Here is a 14,978-nt window from a genome sequence, read left to right as displayed (position 1 = left end):
GCTGTCAGCATTTACTCATTCTTCAACGCCACTGCAGCAACATGTCAGAGGTTACTACATGCATGTTTTTGGGTTGATGGGGGACATTCCCACAGAAAACCCACCCAGACATAGGGAGAAACACAAACTCCGCAGAAAGACCCAGACATTGTAAATGCCCCCCACTTACGACAACTTATGACATACTTTTTCACTGTTGTATTGAAAATCAGATCATGTTTTCTTCTTTTTTTCATAAAATGTAAATTCATGATATTAATTATATACTATATCATGACAATGCCAGCCCCACACACTTTGCATACATTAGTGATCGGGAAGTATAAAGAAAGAACAATTTGACAGAGCTTTTAACTCATTTCCACAATGTGTCCTATTCTTTAATCACATTTGACTTGTGCTACACTTGAACTGCGGTGCCCCTCCGATCACCAGATCTGCATCATAATTACCGTGTCAAACGAAGCAGAAAAAGCCTCAACATTAGTCTCATGGCCTACGTGCAGCTCCAGCACTACTTGTAATGATTTACATGTGTGTACTCTTTACAGTGACCCGGAGCAGCAGGCATCAGTGTTATGTAATCCTTTTCTGTCAAGTGAAATTCTCACAGACACCTCCGCACAGCCACACACACACAAACACACATGCGCAAGCACACACACTGGCAGCTGCCGGTGCCTTCACAGCGCTCAGGGGTTATTCCAGTCGTGGTGAGAAAACGCTGTGTGGTTTCTTGGCAAAATCAAGACACAGACGCAGCTCCCTCCTACCTCCTACAGCAGGTAAACATACAGCCATGATGAATATAGTTCAGATCTGCACCCGGTCGAACTGATTACATTACATTACAAGATAAATGATTTCAATTTATAAAAACCCTGCTTTTGAAAATCTATCTAAAACATTTATAACGGGTGCCTATGACTCATTATGACACAATACATATAGTAAATTCCATCCGTACGAGCTGAGCAGCCGTGGGCATAATAACCACACAGGAAGTGTTGTTGCAATTAGTAGTTGATGCTAATATGAAGAGGTTATTAATGTATTTGTTGATTTGTAATGTAATGAACTAGAATCATCCCGGACCATTGTGAGACAGGGCTAACTCTTGGACTTCTGTTTACTATGGTCACATTACCAATTAGATAAATATCTATTTAGCTTGAGGGGGTCTGTGCTTCAATGTTCAGTGCTCAATTATATAAAACATATTTGTGCACAATACTGAAATCATAGCAGCCTAGTGTTATATAGTGACAGGTTTAAGGCATTGTACAACCAATACATCTGAATGACTATCACAACAAGAAAGCACTTCCCACTCAAATATAGCACTGCATAATCACTAATGTGTGAGTAATTGACAAAATCAATAGAATGTGTGGTTAGTGCAGAACACATTTACGATTATAATATCAAGTAAAACATGTTGAATTGGTCATAAAGTTTACTGACAATGAGTGAACTACAGTGTTATTTGTAATGGCAGAGTTCCCTCCTACTCTCACAACAAGTAAAGTCAAACTAGTTTAGCTCAATGGGCTGTTAGCGCACACCACCTCTTCACTCATAAAAGCCTTGTGGAGGAGTGTAAGTGGATAGTCTATAGGGGCAGCGATAAGTGGACATCCATCAGAACTGCTACTGTCTGCTCTCCTCCTCCTCAGACAGACAGGACACTGCATGTTTTAATACCATTCAAGTTCAGTTCACTTCTGTCTGAGGCCTCTCTACCTGTTAGTCAGACAATTAAGCAAGATGGGATCAATAACAGATGCAGAAGTACTCAAAATGTTCTATTCAACGTTATGGGAGCAAATATAGAAAAAGTTCCACAGTTACACCTACCTAGATGTAAGCAATATATCAGCAATAGTTAGTGTGAATAATGTTTAGAAGATGTGGAAAATGTCTCATAAAAATCTCAAAATGCGACAAAAAGAGCTGAATAAATATCAAAATGGAACAAACTTATTTTGTAAACTTCCAAATTAAGAGAATAAAGTTCTGCACTTTTGTTGGTAATTTACAATCCTTAAATATTTGTCTGATACTTCAGCTAATACCTCAACTGATGTTTCAAATACACATTTAAGCACATTTCTGTTGAGTCGACAAAATGTCTTCTGATACATCCTCACCGGGATACTCCAAAAAAATGATCAACCCCTACTACAACCACAACTACCATTACTATGATGATTTCTACTACAACAAGAAGTACAACAACTACGACTACTACTACAAGGTTTGTGGCCAGACCCCCTTCTCAAAGTATTACTGTATTACTTAAAGCGCAAGACTAATGCATAATAATAATAATAATAATAATAATAATAATAACAACAACAGTAACAATAGCTATAATAATAATAACAACAATAACAATAGCTATAATAATAATAATAATAGTTATTATTATTATTATCATTATCATCATCATTATTATTATTATTATTATTATTATTATTATAAGTGCTACTACTAACTACAAATCACATAAAAATATACTAACTTTTTCTACTTTCTTTGCCTGGGGAAGAAACAATTTCGTACTATGGCACAACCTTGTCAGAACAAAGCAATGAACAAATTGAGACTGTCTAATTATCAACGTTTAAACAAGAAAATAAACTTTGTAGATGAAACTGGGACTCCCACAGAGAGGACAGAGGGAGGGGTGAGGGGGTGGTCAACACTCCCACAGAGGGGACAGGGGGAGGGGTGAGGGATGGTCTGCACAATGACACTTTATCAAACAGTCGAGTTGTAAAAGCAATAAACTCTGCATAGGTCTGAGAAAAAGACGAGCCCGAGTTCTGCAAAGGCCAGCTTCATTCATCTCTCTAAAAGCTGCAGCGGCTGAAGCGAGCTGAACCACACGTGGGATAGAGCCACTGTAATGTCATATCTATTTTAGAGCAGAGCAAATGTGCATTCAATCATTGGAGAATAAACAAGGATAAATTCTGTTTTGAAAATAGTATATGATTTACTGCATATTTACTGTACTGGAACTTAATAATATGACTCAACTTATGTTGTGTCGATACTACATTTTGAGTAAGAAAAACATTTCATACTTTATAGCAATTAACGTAATGTTGTGCTCAGACCGCAGCATAAGAGGTTTCAGGTCAACATGCAGATTCTATGGAGGGTGCATCTTGGCAAGTCCAACATTTTGCAACATAAAAATTATGTATTAAATTGAGCTGAATTGTTTTCCAATGCGCTGTCTCTCTGATGTTCGCTGTTCTGCATGGGGAGTGCTGCAGAGAGCTCCCTCGTATCCGTGGGCTTGTGGGCTGAACCTCAGACTAGACATGTGGTCTTGTATACCTAACCCTAAGGAGGGTTTGGATATTCCTTGTGAGAATGCAAGATGCCACAAACATGCAGAAATTATTCAGAAAACTACTTCAGGCATGTTTTTTGATAAGGGAACTACATTATAATTTAGTAGAAATCTCAAAAAACTTGATTTTACATAATAATACACCTTGTGGTCATAATGTCTGAACGATATGGTCAAATCAATATGTTAGTATTGCTAAGTATCAAGGTTATAGAAACATTTTGAATTTTGAGACTTGATGCTGAGTATTAAATTCAAAACATGCAAAACTGAAGATAGCGTCCAAAAACCCTTCAAAACATCAGTTCAGAATAAAATCTGTAGCTCTTTTGATTGACAGAAACTTGAATATTATATTTACAAGACTTCTGTGGGTGATGATTAACCTGAGCAGTGAAGCCTCCCACCAGATCCCACCCACTACGCTCTCTCCATCTTCCCTGTAGTTTCCATAGTGCCTGAACTGCACTTGTAACAAAGGTGTGATTGCATTAAACCACAAGGGCATCCCCGGGGCCCTGCTAATGCAAGTGATAGAGCTAGAGAGCAAAGAGAGAAGGAGAGAGAGAGAGGAGAGTGTGTGTGGTACGGGGAGGAGGGGGTCCATTACGATAATCATCTTACATCACTGAAAAAGTGGCTCTTGTCATGACAAAGGAGAGTTAACGTCTTGGAGTACAAGGTGGAAATCTCATGACTGAAAAAGCCTAATCTAACAAGCATGTGTAGTTTATAGACACACAACTGTTTTGAGTTTAGACCTTCATCTGTCTGCGTGTGGAGGAACATAAATTGTGACTTCATGTTTGCTCAGTTAGTGAATATCTAGTATCTATTGGCTCACATTGATAATTAACAATAATTCACATATAACAAATTAAAATAGGAAGATCCTCAATCATAAAGAATATCTAACTTCCTAAATACTTCAACTTAGAGTCATGTCAACAACTTTAAACTAACTCATTCCTCACTCAGATCATATACTTAAGAAATTGCAAGTTAAAACAAAAGCATATTGTACATCTTCTGGGATCACAACACTTTCCGTAAATAAGTTGCACTAAGTTCACAAGTATGTGGCCTATTACCAGCCAGGGAATGTGGTTTGTTCCTCACTCTATAAATACAATAAAGCCCAAACAAATGGAACACAAAAGCAATATGCTGCTCCTCTCCCAGAACAATGGGAGATATCTTTCAGGAGGAGGCGGAGAAGGACAGGGAATACCCTCAAGGAAAAACATCCAATGAAATCAAATCGTTCGGGCCAATTAGTTTGCACTAGCAGAGCCACAGATGATGTCACTCGTCATTACTCACTCTTTAATGCTCTCAACCCCTGTGCAAACAGAGAAAAGAGCAACAAAGTTGTCCAAGCTAGAGGACAGTTCATTAGTTAAAATGACATGTCAAACTCATAACTTTCTAGAAGTGAGGAATGTGATAGAAAAAACTAGCTAATTGTACAGTTGAAAGGCAAGATGACAACAATGACAGGCTAAATACTTTCTGCTATAGTAAGATGGCACCAGCTACACCATGAGATTTATACATTGGGAGAAGATTTTGGATGTCTAATGTAGAAGAAGTTCATTTAGCATCAGTACAAGACTCGGAGACATGAACACCGAACACGTTGTCCATTCAGATCTGCCCATGCTTCCATTAGATGTTAAACCTATGAAGGTGTAGGTTGAACAGAGCTAGCGGCAACAAAACATCAACAAGGAGCTGGAGGTCTCCTTGGTGCAGTACAGGACAATACCGTACAGTGCAGCAGTAGAACTTCCCCATTCCTAACCTCTCACAAACCACAGTCATACGTGGACAAGGTGAGTGAAGTGTCTTGCCCAAGAACACAAAGACACTATGCAATGTTCAGAAGTGGAATAAAAACAGCAAGCGTCCCAGTTGTAAGACCACTGTCATCCCAAGTTATAAAGGAAAAAGCTAAGGCAATAATTGAAGTCTATAATTTTGCCCTGTATTGGTCAGGGTTAAAGCCATACCGCTAAACATCCGCCCCTTTGCTGACACAGAATGTTCTAGCACATGCTGTATGGCTCATTAGTAATGACCTCCGGTAACATGTTTTTCCATGTTACAGTCAATACCCTGCAGCTTCACATGACATTTTACACTGCACTTGAGAGTACACACACGTTTGCTATGATCTAACAAACCAGCCTCTGTTCCATCTGTACACAGCAGCAGCAGCAGTAGTAGTAGGCTAACTACAGGAAAACAATGGCCCATTTTAGACACTTACTCAGACACTTAGCAATGTTTATCAGGATGTAGCAATGGAACATAGAGGCTGATTAGCTCCAATGGGACAGGCCCCTGAACCCCGTGTGTGATTACAAGCATCACTTCAGCATCGCACCAGTGCACACGTGGCAGCTGCAGTTACTAGGGCTTTTATGTTGTGTGGACTACTCTACATTTGTGCTAAATTATGTTCATGTGATGTTTACTGGTTCAATAAACATAGAAAATGCATTTGGAAGGCAGCTAAATATGCAAGTATATTACAAGTACATACGGTAATTCAGAAAAGTGTAATGTTTTTTTTCTAAATCAATTTACCAACAAAACAGGTCCTTGACTGCATCCTCAGATTACCTCTGCCCTGTGCATCCCACTGTGTGTCCTCTACCTCGCTCTCCTCAGGCAGCCGAGTGCATTTGGCAAGCCCAGGTATCTGAGCGTTTCCCTTGCGTTCCAAACCCAATTCAATTCTACTATGAGAGCGTGGAGCCTGGATCAAATAAAGCAGACAGCAGCAATTACCAGAAGAGGGAGACAGGGAAATCCACACACACACCTAGACAGAACAATGTCCCTCGCTACTTTAAGTGCATAGGACAGATTTTCATGTTTTCCTAATTGTTACCTGGTTTGGTGGGATAGCATCTATGGTAAATATTTATTATGGAAAGGGCAGTTCATGGAAGAAAGTAGACAAAAAAGCACAATTACAGGAAATACCGATGAGTTCTACAACGGAATACCTCTGCCTATGTCATCAACACGGAAAATTCCATCTAAAATCCAGGGACAATTTACGAGCAAGGAAGGGATTTTTGTGGCATCTGAAAACTTCATTTAACAGAATAAAGACGTTGCAATTTATTTTATTAGGACAATATTATTTTTATTTAGACAAATACAAATATAAGTTTATAATTTGATGAAGTGCAAAAGGCAGTGGCAGAGCAGAACCACGTCTCAGTAGAAGCATCATTACACAGAGAATGGCTGGGTTAATTGGTAATTTGACATCTTTGAGATTACTGTGAGCTGTGAGCCATAAGCTGCGTGAGTGGGCGGGAGTCAGTGGAAAAAATTATGCTAAATTGACTGAATACACATAAAGTTGTCAAATGTTCCCTGCAAATAAAAATAAACACATACACACACACATACAATGGTAATGCAAGCATGAATCTTACTGTACTGAGACAAATTCAATAAGCAAGAAATCAACAGCACTAAGATGCATCCAAGCACTCCTCCCCTTTTCCTATTGGCTGCCCGTCCTCTGTCCTCTTTCACACATCCATAAATCCACAGACCTTCTGTCCGGCAGCTCTCACCTCAGCTTCATATCACTACAGTATACTGTTACTATATTTCCTTTAAATGTCAAAACTACAGGCTTAGTCTCTCGTAAGTTATTTCTGAAAGTTTACAATGGACTCTAATGGGCTCATTCTTCGTCCTGTTCTTCTTTGTCACTTCCCAAGACAACCATAAAACACCTAGATTTCATAATAATAATGTAATGCATTAGTCTAGATGGCGCTTTTCCAGATGTTCAAAGTCGCTTTACAATTTTGTGCATTATTCATTCACTCCATTCTCAGTGGTGGTAAACTGCTATTGTAGCCACAGCTGCCCAGGGGCAGACTGATGGAAGTGGGGCCACTGCTGTCCCATTGTGGCAGCTGGTATTCCCAGCGGTCTTCCATTCAAGTGCTAACCAGGCCTAGCCCTGTATAGCCTGACGAGGTCAGGCTTTGACATCGAGGTTTGGCCACATGGTAATTCATGATAACTGCCAATGGCTGATAGCTACATTGGCCAGCTAAGGTTTGTGTGCCAATGATAATGGTGTAGTACATTTTAAGGTGCACATCAACTCATCTTTTAGATTAAAGTATATCTACTGTTTAAATAGGCTTAACAAGCAGTGTCTGAATTCAGGACCAGTTCAAACATGTGACTTTTTTGTAGCTGGAAACTTTAAGCAAAACGAGGAAGGATCAAACACGAGAGAAGTGCCAGTATAGCAACTCAAAGATTCAAAGATGGCAGCTCCCCGTAAGTGATCAGAAGTGTGTACATGTGTGGCTTTCCCATTAGCAACCATTTAGTGACATGTGCCGAGTACCACAAGTCACCGCCCATCCTCATTGTGGGAGCTGGGTGACTGTCAGCCCTCCATCTGCTCATTTTGGAGGCTTTCTGCTCAAGAGAAAGGCAACTGTCAGTGGAAGACGTTCAGAATACAGTAGGAGCATAAAGAAGCAGAGCCACATGTGTAATTTTCAATCAGCGAGACTGATGGGTGAAGAAAAGCGAACAGAGCCGAGACAGAGGAGAGGGAAAATTATCTGAAGAAATTGTCAAAAGGTCTTATATCAAAAAGAGATTAATGTGTTTCATTAGGAGACATTCCTAAAAAAATGAAATTACCTTTGACAGATTTTTGTAACTTGACAGTAGTTCTGGGACCATGTTTAGGGCCAATAACTATTTTACTATTTCAAAATCAGGCTAATATCATTGGAGAAACATTAGTGATTGTGTCTACAATTTCATTCTTCATCCGGAATTACAAATGATTTACGTTTCATTTGGTCCCTGGCTTCATTTGGGAATAGTTTCAACATACCCCGACTCTCACTCCTTCTAGAAAATTATTCCAAACACAGTTAACACTAATTAGTCCAACTTTCCAAAAAATATTCTCATGAAAGACCCCGGAACACATCAAAGCACCTCAAAGCAAAATATTATACAACTAGTGGTAAGTTATGCATTATTTTTCAATTGCTAAAGGGCTAAAGAGTTAAAATATGCTGCGAGGGCAATACGAAGGTTTGAACTAGTTTCACTTTTGAATGTCAGGAATAAATAACCGCCCATGGGAGAAACAGACACTAGGACAAATCGCTCTAGCAAAGAAGGACAAATGTTCTAGGAGACAAAAAGTAGGGATTGGGTTTCCTCAGTGCTCAGTAAGCCCCTCTGTTCATTCAAGTCTCCTCACAAATGACCCAGCTGGTTAGACACTGATAAAGGCCGACACTGGCGCCGCAGAGAATACCAAGATTCACGTCAGACATTTTGAGGACCAAAACACAGCTAAATAAACACAGGGAAACTCCATGTCACAAAGGAGGTAATACGTAACAGTATGGGCGCACCTGAGCAGAGAGGGCGGAGGATCTTGGTGGAGTGGGAGGAGCCTCAGTTGAGTGTTGACAAAAGCCTGAGGAGATGACTAGATGTTTCTACCAATGGGAGGTCCCAGGTGCCTGCCCTGTCTGTCTGCGTTTGTGTGTCAGCATACCCTATGGAAACAAATGAGAGGCAAATTGTGGATGTTATACTGATGCCAACTTCCATCACATTAACCCATTCTTGAGTCGGGCTAAAAGATGCCGTATTGCATGGCGATATTGTGGGAGTGTAAGTAGCAAAATGTCATTTAAAAAGTCATTTGAATTTTATCTTTACTCCCAAATGTTAAGTGTTTAGTTTTTTTTTTTCATTTTGTTTTTTAATCTGACTGTTTATATCAGTAGATTAAAGCTAGCCACATACCGAGGAATGCTAAGTGGGTAAATAAACTTTATTTATATAGCTCTTTCCACAGACATAGTCACAAAGTGCGTCATAGTAAAAATGTAATCAAAAGAACAAAAAAAAATACAGTGAATACATCAACAAGGTTAAAATCGCTGCTCGAAGAGGTGCTTTTTAAAGACATCCAGAGAACGAAGGGAGAGGGGTGATTTGTTTCAGACTTGAGCTCTAAGGTTTGATCAGATCCGATATATATATATTCACAGGGGCTTGTCCATGTAGGGCCCAAAAGGGCAGAACAAGGGTTTTGAAGTGAAACTCTTTTAAAATAGGTGCGATGAGTCAGTTTTGAACATACTGCAGGCGGGAACTCTCTCCTGTTGAGATAGGTGTGATTTTGAGGAGTATCATTTCTAGTTCTTCTTTTGATACCATGGATCTGAGTTTAGAGAGCTGGAAGAAACTATTTTTTATACATTGCTTTGAGCGGTGTTTGGGTTGACATGGCTTCATCAAAAAACACTCCAAAGTTTTTGTTTTATGGTTATGGTATTTGACAATACGAATGAAAGGAAATTAAGGGTTTTACTGTTTTTTTTGTTTTGGTTATGATGCCAATAACTGTGAATAAAGTATGTTAAAAAGTAACGTTTCTTCCCGCAAAAATCATAACACTAAATTCAGCATTCAAATAAAATAAGAACTTGCATTATTGTTTCATTATGACACAAATTTGGCAATAACAAACACTTTTAAACCGTCATTTTATTCATTCAATATTTCACAGTGCACTTTCATAGACTGTGGCCTACTGTATGTTTTCTCTCCAGTGACTATCTTTCTCCAATTCCCTTTTCGCAGCTCACTCGCCCATTCTCAGGAGTATTCAAAACAAACACCGTCCTATTTATACCCTGACATCACATCTCCAAGGCAACCACACTTTGTTTACCCACAGGAGACACCGGTTAGAGACAGCCATCCTGAATTTTACATGCTTGTTTGGAAGGACTAAAGCCTCTTTCAGGAGCTTTTTCGGGCCAAGGACAATGTTTCACTTTGACCTAATGCCTCGGGTGTAGAGTGTCATTACTATGGAGGCTGAAAACAGGGAGTAAATACAGTGTAGTGGAGCTTAAGTAGTGTAAAGTTGATTTGTGTTTGGTGCCGGGATCAAAGCGGAGTTGTCGAAGCTGACGCCACATTAGGTGAGAGGACATGTGCTCCTCACTGTCTGTTCACACCACTACATATGGTGCTAATGGATTCACCATGTAATAAAGCTGGCTGTAAACTTAAAAAAAAAAAAAAATGTGATCCATACACACTGCCTGCAACCAAGATTCGTTATTAGATTCAGAAATAAATATCATTTTCTTACAGTAAAAATCCAGATCATTTGATGATTTAGTTGCTATGACGATGGAGGATCATTACCATAGCTTGAAACCATTCATCTTCAAACTTAATCTTCAAAATTGATTTATATTGGTAAACGGATGCTCAATTATTATTACTACTTGAGGGAAATTAACCAAGTCCAATTCTCACCAGTGTAGCACGATTGGTATAATATTGTTAGTATCCAGTTTCAGTGATGTACAACTCCACAGACGCTGGAGGATGTTGCCATAGAGACACATACACACGTACTGAGGTTAGTGGGCGGAGCTGAACCCCAGAAGAAGCCAAAATCAGGTCACAGCCTCATGTGACAAGCAGAGCCTATGGGACAGAAACCGATCCTAAAGCAGGTGTTTTCTTGTCTGTACAGAGATAACTTTAACAAATATTATGTGCACATGGAAACAAAAAGAAAGTAAAAACAGTACTACCAAAGACAGAATATTTAGGCTGCAAATTGTATACATGCATACATTTTACAAGTACAAGTTGAAGTAAATATAGAAGTACTTTGCTAGTATTCACCGTACAGCTATTGTAATTTGGAAACTGACAACAAAAACAGACGAGGTAGCAAAACTTTACTAATAAAATGGCGCTATCTAGAAACAGTATAATGTTTTTATGTAGTCAAACGTATAGGAATTGGCTGAAAGGGTAATAATGTTCAACAATTTACAAAAAACTAATCCCATTTCATGGCGCACTCTCTGTGTATGGACAGATTAGCTGCGTCCAGATTAGCTCGGTCACTTCTGCTAATACTTCCTGTGTGTATTTTCCCCAAACAAATACAAGAATTACGTTATGACACAACACTACTCCACAAGATCATAACAAAACACTACATTACAACTATTACCACAATTCTTCCACAGTTCTTCCTCTTACAATGGGTCACAGTAGAGATGGGACAAGAAACAATAATATCGTTTATCATGATAAAAAGGGTGGACAGTAATCGTTTGTGGGACATTTTATATAAATGTAAGAATCACCTTTATAGCTCAAAAAAAAAAATCTCTCTGAAAAAAAAGGTACTTTACCATAATGTTTTCACTGAAAAAGTACAATTATATACATTTTTAAATATGGAACTTATGCATAATATTAAAATGATAATTATTCATATCCATAACATTTTTAAACTGTTAGGATATTTAAAGCTCCTATATGATGCAAAACTAACTCCTGTGAGATCTTAGCCATGTTATAATGCTGTTACCTACTCAAAAACATACCTGGAGTTCTGTTTTGTTTCATTCACATGTTTGAGTAACCTTTTATTATTAGTCTGTCTATATCTCCAAAGGTCAAAATGCTCTGTTCTACCTTGTGATGTCACGCAACAGTAGTTTTCATGTCAACAGTTGCCCTTTTACCTTTAGTTCAGTAGAAATTGACAACCTCAGAACTGAAATGACCCAAATGATTCTAGTGAAGGTGTATGAAGTATGCAGTGGAGCACTTCCTGTTTAACCACGTGACATCATAAGGTGGAACACAGTGTTTTCAGTTTGAGAGAAGAATACAGACAATATGCAGGGTTTGTGTGTTAAACATGTGAATGAAACAAAACACAATTTCAGGTATACTTTTGGTGAGGAAACAACATTATAACATAGATCAGAAAAGCAAGTAACATGGACTCTTATTATCTCTTATTATCGTGATATAAACATTAATCTCAATTATTTTAGCTATGATAAGCTTGACACCAAATCTCAAAATCGTCCCACGCCAAGGTCACAGCAAGGACCATAAATGTAACATATCGTGAGTTGTAGAGTTGTTGATATTAAAGTAGTACTAATATTCAAAGTAGATTCTCATTTGAGCATGTATCAGTACTGAAAAAATACATTTGCAAATCCAAACAAGTATAAGACCAGAATATAACTCTAAACAAACTACTATCTTAATATTTAATGGCTGACAATCACACTCTATTGTTTCAAAAAGTGTTTTTATTCTCATTGTGTCAACGTCAGTACAGAACTTTTTTCTTCGTCTTAAAATAGAGTTAAAAATGTTGACAACTTTAGGCTTTAGCTACACAATGCATAAGTGTGAACAAGTACTGCACTTTCTGATAAAACACGTTTGCATTATATTTTTCTGCCCTAAAGATATTACATGCTTTCCCTGTGAACAGCTGGTGCGGAGCCTTATGTCACCGCGTGTGTGTTGCATGTGTGTGCGTGTGTGTGTAGCGTGTGTGTGCTCTATATAATGAGGGGCAGAGCAGGATCCCTTTCCAGATTACACGCTGACCCAGCCTGTCCGTCTAATGCTTCTGTTACAACCAACAACATTCACACTGACACAGCAACTCACAACAACCGGGCTTAGAGGTTTTTAGACAACTTCATGGGAACTCATAAATCACACGAGGGCCACACTGCTTTTGTTCTTTTCGATTTGTTTTTCTCATCAAAAACAAATATAACTTCACTTTTCAATAATACAGGTTATGAACAAACAGGGCTGACAGCTTCAACAGCAAATGTATGTGTACAATTCAATTATTATAGACACAATTGTATATAAACCTGCATCAAGCTGGTCTTTGACAATTTGAAACTATTTGACTATGATTTTATTTTAAATTTGACTCAACGCACAGCCCTATAAAACACCAACTTCCTGAGAAACAAAAACTAAGCTTAAATGAATACTTTGCAGCGTCTTTTTCAGACATGCAGTACTGTGTTCTTCTGATAAAGCTGGAAAAGTTAGATAAGCACATTTCATGAGCACAAAGTAATATAGACCTGCAGTGTGAGGAAAACGAACTCCGAAGGAAACATGAGATAGTGTTATGAAATTTTTTTTTTAACACATGAACACATCCGCTGTTAATGTTCTTGTGTGTACCTTGTGAACTCGGGTCCATCATTCGTTTGACTCATTCAAGATACACGGTGCTTAGACTGGACTGAAAACCCACCTCTTCTCCCTGGCATTTAATTCTAGCTAGGCAGGATATCTTGGTGTTTTATTGGTGTTTAGGCTCGTTACAGTAACTCATTCTGAAGTGTAATATATTACTGAAATAAATATAGATGATAAATGATAGCATAAAGCAGAATTATTCAAAAAAGTATTCTCATCACTTTCATACATAGTTAGTTTGTTTCTATAATGAGTTACAGAAGTTCATGAGTCAACACTCTGCAGCTCAAGTCTCATTGTAATACAAAAAATAACCAAAAATTTCCCACCGGTGCAAAGAAAAAGTCCCCATGATTGAGTAAATGTTATTCCATCTGTCATGTATTGAATAATGACTTGATACAGTATTTATTTTGACAGGTCTATTGGTAAATGGCAAATGGTCAAAATTTTTATACAACATCAAGGAACCAAACCACCCATTGACACGCACATTCATACATCAGTGTACACAGACACTGGGGGAGAGGTGCATTAAGTGTCTTGCCCAAGGACAACGACAGCATTCATCTGTGGGAGCTGGAGTTGCACCGCCAACCTGTGAGCCAGTGGATCTGATGATGTTTATGTCGAGAGCGGGATTCGAACCGGCAACCTCCAGATCAGAGGACGAACAATCTACCAACTGGTGTTTTATTGTTTTATTGTTCTTTGCCTCTGTATCGTATTATCTGTCTATTTGTTTGTTGATGCAAAGACCTTTGGGCAGCTATATAAATAAAACAGAATTGTTTATAATTTATTTTATTTCACAAAAGACTCTTAGTAAAATTCTGTATAGCTAAATCACGCCCAATATTTGTTTTGAGGAAAATAATTCTTCTCCTTGCAATTAAATGTAGACTTAGACTAAAGAGGAATCATTAAATACAGTGTGCAAACCTCGTTAGCAGCTAATATGATTTACAACATTATTGACGAGAGAAAGAAAAAAGAAATTGAGTTGAGTATAAGATTTAAAAACCCCTCTTCTTGTTTTTGCGTTTTCTGCCTTCATGTATTTACTAGTCTTCCTCTCACTTCTCACTAACATCTCTCCTTCCCAGAGTATTCTCCTGGGCCACAGCACAAACAACATCAGTGCAACATGTGACAGTGAGAGGAGGGAGGAGCAGCCAGGCTCTCCTCAACAGTAAATATAAATAGTATAGTGAAAAAAGAGAAACAAAAGAATATCTAGCACAAGCGGCGTTTCATTATAAACTGATAAGTGTTGTCACAATATAAAAATTTCACACTTAATTTCAAAAGCAAGGAAAAAGGCTTGATACTTGATAAGGATTTCGATAATAAAAAATCATAATGCATGATCACGATGCATTGACATTCACTATATGCTTAGCTAGCTTAGCGTTATGCAACCAGATCGGACAGGTGAGGGAATTACTCAGCATTCCTCCACTATACCACGTTGGAGCAGAGGTCCCACAGA

General features: G+C 38.4%; 2 protein-coding genes across 3 annotated transcripts in view; both read right to left on the bottom strand.

Moving 5' to 3' along the window:
* The window catches only part of tpd52 (tumor protein D52), a 369,330-nt gene that overhangs the window by 171,321 nt on the left and 183,031 nt on the right, over nt 1–14,978 (bottom strand). The window lies entirely within an intron of this gene.
* Nucleotides 1–14,978, bottom strand: part of atxn1a (ataxin 1a) — a 77,890-nt gene that overhangs the window by 47,331 nt on the left and 15,581 nt on the right. Inside the window, exon 2 of one of the 2 annotated variants that reach the window (XM_033974749.2) lies at nt 8,806–8,952. The exons of the other annotated variant lie outside the window; for it this stretch is intronic. The gene's annotated coding sequence lies outside the window, so the exon portion shown is untranslated. The remainder of the gene's footprint in view (nt 1–8,805; nt 8,953–14,978) is intronic. 2 annotated transcript variants of the gene reach the window in all.

Source organism: Periophthalmus magnuspinnatus, chromosome 11 (assembly GCF_009829125.3).
Source record: "Periophthalmus magnuspinnatus isolate fPerMag1 chromosome 11, fPerMag1.2.pri, whole genome shotgun sequence".
NCBI lineage: Eukaryota > Metazoa > Chordata > Actinopteri > Gobiiformes > Gobiidae > Periophthalmus > Periophthalmus magnuspinnatus.
This window is presented reverse-complemented; position numbering and strand designations above follow the sequence as displayed.